Source organism: Euprymna scolopes, chromosome 14, assembly GCF_053919585.1.
Source record: "Euprymna scolopes isolate OS-2025 chromosome 14, ASM5391958v1, whole genome shotgun sequence".
Lineage (NCBI taxonomy): Eukaryota > Metazoa > Mollusca > Cephalopoda > Sepiida > Sepiolidae > Euprymna > Euprymna scolopes.
The window spans coordinates 228,458-236,098 of NC_136495.1; positions in this window are offsets into that span (position 1 = coordinate 228,458).

A 7,641-nucleotide genomic window follows, 5' to 3' on the forward strand; every position below is an offset into this window, starting at 1 on the left:
TATCATATATTCATTTAGTACTGCCTTCTGACGTCAGATTGATAAACAATAAGCATAAAACAAACAAAGCAATGTTGGTTTCAGAGTTGTATACCCACTTTGCCGTGGAAAATTGTTTTTTTTTGGGGGGGGGCGGGGGGTTTCCGGTTAAACTCCCTATCATAAATCCTGATACCCTGCATTACTACAGAACATTATGCTGCTAATAATGTTATAAATCTCTGCGACTGAATTCAGGTGCTAGCCTAAATAATATTAAAAAATAGTGTAAGTGGTGTATTTTTCAAGATATTTTACTTCAACTTGAAACTTTAGTAAAAATGCTCCATTATTGTGTAAATATTTTCATTACAAAATAATTTTTGAAAGATAATAATAAAAAAACAGTTTGGAAAAGCGGAATATCCATAGTAGGTGAAGAAAATGTTAGTATAGTTATTCATAACAGAAATACCGTTTTTGAACAGAGACAAAACTGAGTTAATCAACGACCGTAAATAAACAGTACAGTAACACGTGAATTCGCTATGATGGTGGCTTTCTTCCATAACTGACTCGCGACAAAAAGTTTCATTTAACAAAATATACCTGGCAAATATGACATAATCTTACATAAAATTAATATTAATGTCTTATCATTATATTAAATTAATTTTAGATGAATATTGCACTGAGAAAGTACTTTTTTAGGCAACATTTCAACGTAAACAATGACGACATGCGATGAATAAAACTATTCATGAACGATCGAATATCTTTTTCGAATGACCAATTTAAAACATTCAAAACATTTAAAATATACCTATATCTTATATAGAATGTGTTAAAATAAATCCTGATCTATTTCTTGATATATTTCATCCATAGACGTCATGCTGACGGAATATTAGTTGGCTGTGCTGGGATTAAAAAAATTCAGTTATCAATGGTTGACGCATTGATTTTAAATGCACGTGGTGGCTATGATAAAAGTCATTTTCCTCGTAAAATCGTTGTAGTTTTGAATTATATTTTATTTTAGTTTTATAGATTATTGAATGACCTTTATCTATATATATATATATATATATATATAAAAATGTAAATTTGGTTCGTTACAAGTGAATAAAACCATATTGCTACGTTACCAATTTATTTGAAATTTTCAGACAACCCATCTTTAGAGTCGAGGTATGTTTTCATGTTATTAAAATAAATTTACCTCGCGAATTATTAAAATATTAAATAAAATAAATATATTTTTTTAACCGTTAGTGCAAATCTGTTCTGTTGATAAAACTGAACTTCCGGTTCGATTCATTTCACAGCCACGAATTGACAAAAGATTTCATTTTCTGTTAACTCGATGAGTAAAAAAAAAACAAAAAAAAACATAATTCATTTGTTTATCTTCCAAATTTTTTAATTTACACGTTTTTCCTTTATTATATAAGGCCAAAACTTTGTCGCTTGCTTTTTGAGTTTTTTTTGTTTTTCGATATAAGATTGATTGGTAAAGTACAGTTTATTTTTGACTGCGCTATTTTTTAAATCATATTTCCAGGTTTAATTACAGTTTTATTATATGTATTTTTTATTCAATTGTAAAGTTAAAATACACCCTCCCCTCCCCATGTTAAGAATGGCTTTTTAAATATTAATGTTATTATTACAACACGGATCACTCTCTGCATGAGTACTGTACTTTCACCTAACAATTTAATAAACAAAACATGGTACAGAGAAAGTACCATAATAATAGAATAATAACGTTATTTAGAAAGCTATTCTTAACATGGGGAGGACGTTTTGTTACTATTCTATACTTTCACCGAACAATTTAATAAACAAAAGATGGTACTTATGCAGAGAAGGTACCGTGCTGAAATAACGCTATTAAGAAAGCCATTCTTAACATGGGAAAGGGAGAGTGTTCTGTAACTATTTTATATTTTCACCTAACAATTTAATAAACAAAAAGATAGTACTTATGCAGAGAAGGTACCGTGCTGAAATAATACTATTATTTAGAAAGCTATTCTTAACATGGGGAGGGAGTTTTGCATCTATTCTAAAATATGAATGCTTTTTCTTTATTAAAGAAATTGGGTACTCGTGCACGTATTGATCCGTGCTGAAATAATAACGTTATTATTTAAAAAGCCATTCTTAACATGGGGAGAAGAGGGTGTTTTGTAACTATTCTGGACTTTCACCTAACAATTTAATAAACAAAAATTAAACTTAAGCAGACAAGGAACAGTATTAACATTATTTAGAATATAATTGAATAAAAAAAAAAAAACTTTAATTAAACTTGAAAATACGATTTAAAAACTAGTACGGATCGGTAAGTGCATTAGCACCATAAATTTGTCTAATTCTTAATTTCTTATGTTATTGGAAAAAAAAAAAAAAAAAAAAAAAAGGTAAATATGAGGAATTACTCCACCCTCGAAAATTCCTTTAAAATTACCACTCCTATAGGTTTTCGGGGTCGCTGAAAACGAAAATAACCTTTATAATTAAGGCAAACGAGTAGTTTCCAAGATATGAAGAAATGTTAGTTTAAAAAAGTGAAGGATCACTTTTCCATAATAATTTAACGTAAAATGATCACCCATTTTGTGGCCATGATTTTTGGGGTGGGGGCTTTCTTTCTACCCTTGGAAAATCCTTTAAAATTACCTGCTTAAATTGGTTGGAGGGGCGGGAGGTCGGCCGCCAACCCCCCCCACACACACAGAAAAATGCCCCTCTCTCAGGTGGCCAGAAAGTGGGTGCTCATTCTAAGTTAAATTTAAATTGAAAAGTGATCACCCACTTTTCGAAAAAGTAATTTCTTCATATCATGAAAACTTTCTTTTTGCAACGGAAACGGTTTGCAGATTCGTTTTTAGTACATCGAAATCTACAATAAAATATTTCGTTATATACGAACATGAGACAGCCCTTAAAGTAAAATAATACCGGATTTTTGGGGCAGATTTGCCATTTAGTTGTATAATATCCTCAAACCAGGTAATCACTAAAAGGGACTCTTAAAAGTCGTTACCTGTATCGATCAAAATTTAAAACCACTGATTATATGTCAGCCTACATCACAGTAACATATATTGAGTGAGTTCCTAACAGTATTTTGTATAGTTTTTTAGTTTAAACTCATTTTCCCAAAATTTCCCCAAACTTAACGTGTTCGATAGTCTGCCGCCATTTGTATTTTTCAAATATACCGATAAACACTGCATGTTTTTGAACTGATTAAACATTATACATTACATAAAAACACTACAATCTTATTCAGTTAGGTAGAACATTTACTTTTCTTGCCTTTGATAACATTTATTTGTTATATATTCATTTTTTGACAACTTCTTTTCATCTAATGTAACGTTTAGTCAGCTCAAAAAACAGTGTTTATCAGTGTATTTGAAAGATACAAATGGTGGCGGACACTGTTGATTATGTTAAGTTTGAGAAAGTGAGTTAAAACTAAAAAACTATACAAAATACTGTCACAAACCCACCGATTATGTCAACCTATGTCATGGTAACATATTCGGTGGGTTTTTGACACTGTATTGTATAGTTTTTAGTTTTCAACTTAATTTCCCAAACTTAACGTATTCAACAGTCTGCAACCATTTCTGTTTTTCCAGCCGATTAAACATTTAACCTTACATAAAAACACTAAATAATTATCCAGTTAGGTAAAAATTTAACTTACCTTTGCTTTCATTTGTTTTTAGACAACCTTTTCGAATCTGTGTATAGTACCCCCCCCCATTACTCACATATTTTTTTTTTCTTAGACAGTGATCACCACTTATCAAGGCCCGGAAGCCACTCAGGGATAAGGGTTATTGCAAGTATATTACATTAGTGTGGAGATTTTATGAAGTGTTTACTTAAGGGGGCGGTTCATTGTTCATTAGGAATTTGTTAACATTGGACTTGAAGACATCCAAGTTGTAGCCCGGTGGGAAGCAGGCAGACGGAACAGAGTTCCACAGACGTGCAGTTCTAAGAAAGCAGCTTTGTTCATGGAATCCAAGTTTTGATTTAGGCACAGATATAGAGTGGGGGAAATTTTTCACTGTGGATTCAGCTAGACGGGTGTTTTTCGTGAAAGATTGGCGAGGGGGGACCAGAGATTGGAGTTCAGATGAGCACCTGCCATGGAAATAACGATAAAACAAGGATATGCTCGCAGCGTCTCTTCTGTGGGAGAGAGGTTGCAGGGTAGAGAAAAGGGCATCCCCCACTAAGCCACAAAGTCTATTTTGTACTCTGTCAAGGCAGGATAGGCTGTTTTTAGCAGCTCCTGCCCAGATATGGCAACAGTATTCCATCCTTGGACGTACTTGGCTTTTATATAGATAGAGAATTGCATCAGTAGTGAGATATCTTCTGGAGCGGTAGAAGGATCCCACCATCTTTCCAGCGACCTTGGCAACAGACTTGATGTACGTGTTCCATTTCAGATCAGGAATAAAGGTCAAACCCAGAAGCTTGTAAAAACACAGGGCCTCACCCAGACGAAAGCCATCCATCAAAATTGATGCCAGATGGGGATCAGAGCGTTTATGATGTAAGGATAGGAGTTAGGTTTTAGATGCATTAAAGGTAACCAGCCACATCTTCCCCCACTGAACCACGCGCTCGAGATCAGAGGAGAGAGAATCAGAGAGAACTTTGTCATTTACAGCCTTTGATGTGTTGCCGTAGATGGTCGTGTCATCAGCATAGATGTCAACGAATGATTTATTGATTACTAACTCACATTTTTGTATACAGAAAAAAAACAAAAAACATTTAGCGTTTCAACGTTAGCTTTATCCAGATTGTTGGTCGAGCCCAAGCCATGATTGACGGTAATCCTGAGGATCAGGATCCAATTCTGCAAGAGTACCATTTTTTTCATTTTTTTTTTAGAGTGGATTGCTGTACTAAGAATATAAGAAACATACATTTTCTCTTTTTATTAGAATTTTCCATTACACCAAATTGAGCCACAGCAACGCGTGGCAGGGTACAGCTAGTATATATATATATATATGTTTCGTTACTTTATTTTTATTAGATGTGTTTGAATTATTCAATCAAACTTTTCATTTGTATTTTTCATAAACTTTAAATAAATATTTTCAGATGAAACAATGCAAAAATAAAACAAAAAATGTCAGCTTTCTAACTAACTCATTCATTCTCATATAAAATACATGCAACCGTGCGAAAATGAAGAAATTTAATAAGGAGCAAAAACGTCTTCTGAAATTTCGTTAGCAAACTGGCCTGTTATTTAAACTGTAAATGTTACTTGCGCATTGTCATACATGTAAAAATATATGGCACAGACTTAAAGTAAATAGAATAAGCTTTCATTTGATATGCATTTTATTTTAGTTAAGATTATAAAAAATAATAATAGAGCGATTTAAAAACGATATTTTTCGTGTTTTGTGATGATTTTCAGCGGATAACAGGCTGCTGTTGATATACCTATATATATATATATATATACACTTGTGCCCGATATTATTCATACCCCTCGGATCTTTGAGATTTCTATAAGAATATTGCTCAAACCAGAAGGTAAACAATATTAAAGGGATTTCAAACAATAACTCAAGCATAAGCATTTAATTTAAACTCAACAAATAAATAAATTATGCAAGTTTGAAACATTATACAAAGAAAAACAATAATGGCACTAGTTCAAAATTATTCATACCTCTCTTACTAATAGTCAATAGCGTGCCCTTTATTCTTAATAACTGCCTGTAACCGTTTTGGATATTTATCAACAAGGTTTTTACAAGCATCAACACTGATTTTTAACCATTCTTCAATGCAGTAGTTCTCCAAATCCCTCAAATTTCTAGGTTTCCGCTTTTTAACCTCAGTTTTCAATATGTGCCAGAGGTTTTCGATAGGGTTCAGGTCGGGACTCTGGCTAGGCCATTCCAAAACATTAATTTGATTATCCTCAAACCATTTCTTGACTATTTTGGCAGTATGTTTTGGATCATTATCCTGTTGAAGGACCCAGTTTGGTCCTAAATGGAGCTTCTCCGCATCCTGTCTAATGTTTTTTCTGGAGTATCTCCAAATATTGCTCCTTCTTCATGGTTCCATCTATCTTGACCAAACTACCTGGACCACTAGCCGAAAAGGAGCCCCAAAACATTAGGCTACCACCACCATGTTTCACCGTGGATATGGTGTTCTTTGGGTTGTAAGCTTCTCCTTTCTTCCTCCAAACGTAAGAAGTATCCATATGGCCAAACAATTCAATTTTTGTTTCGTCAGTTCACAAAATACTTGAGAAAACGGACTCTGGAGAATTCACATGGGTCCTAGCAAACTTTAGACGTGCTGCAAGGTGTTTTCCAGTGTACAATGGAGTCCTTCTTGGTCTTCTTCCTTTCAGACCATTTTCATGCAGAGTCCTTTGCAATGTTTGCCTTGATATTTTTATGCCAGAAAACTCCAGATTTTCTAAAATGTCCTTAGTAATGGTGGTTAGATTTGCATTAACACTTCTTACAATATTCCTGATGGCTCTAGCAGACAGTTTCCTTTTCCTTCCTCCACCAATCAAGTTGTTTGTTGTGTGGTGGCTCTGGAATTTTTTGATGATGCTCTGTACTGTTGCTGTAGGGACCTCAAATTTCTTGGAAATTGACTTGTAACCTAAACCATCCTTATGTGAATTCACAATTTTAGTCCTAAGATCATTACTAAGCTCTTTTTTGTTCCCCATTCTAATAATTTTTATTCTTTTATTGGTTTTCAGTTGATATCATTTTAATTTCTGAAAAATGCAAAAAACGAAACGATATTAATCAAAGGTTGTATAAAAGCATTCAAAATAAGAATCAAACAGGAAACAAACAGTCAGAAACTCGATTAATACTGAAAAAATAAGGGGGTATGATTAATTTTGAACATTGCAGATTTTATAAATAGCTGTATATTTCTTTTATTACAAGTATCCCGAGATTTTAAAATGACGAAAATGATCAGAAGAGGTTTATTAAGAATATGTATCAATATGGACGTAAACAATAAATTCTTACAAAGTTACACCTAATAAACTCAATTTTCAAGGGGGGTATGAATAATATCGGGCACAAGTGTATATATATATATAGAGAGAGAGAGAGAGAGAGAGAGAGAGAGAAAAAAAAAATAAAAAGGAACAAACCGTATTATGCGTTCATCAATGTTTCGTCTTTATTTCGAGACTTCCTCTGGATGAAAATAAATACAAATATGAAATAAAGATGAAACGTTGATGAACACATAATACGGTTTGTTCCTTTTTATTTTCTCTATTTTGTCGGAATACTATTTCCATTATTTTCATCATATATATATATATCTATATATATAAAAATGTAAATTTAGTTTGTTAAAAGTGAATAAAACCATATTTCTACGTTACCAATTTATTTGAAATTTTCAGAGAACCCATCTTTAGAGTCGAGGGATGTTTTTATGTTATTAAAATAAATTTACATCTCGAATTATTAAAATTTTAAATAAAATAAATATATTTTCGTAACCATTAGTGCGAATCTGTTCTGCTGATAAAACTGAACTTCCGGTTCGATTCATTTCACAGCCATGAATTGACGAAAGATTTCATTTTCTGTT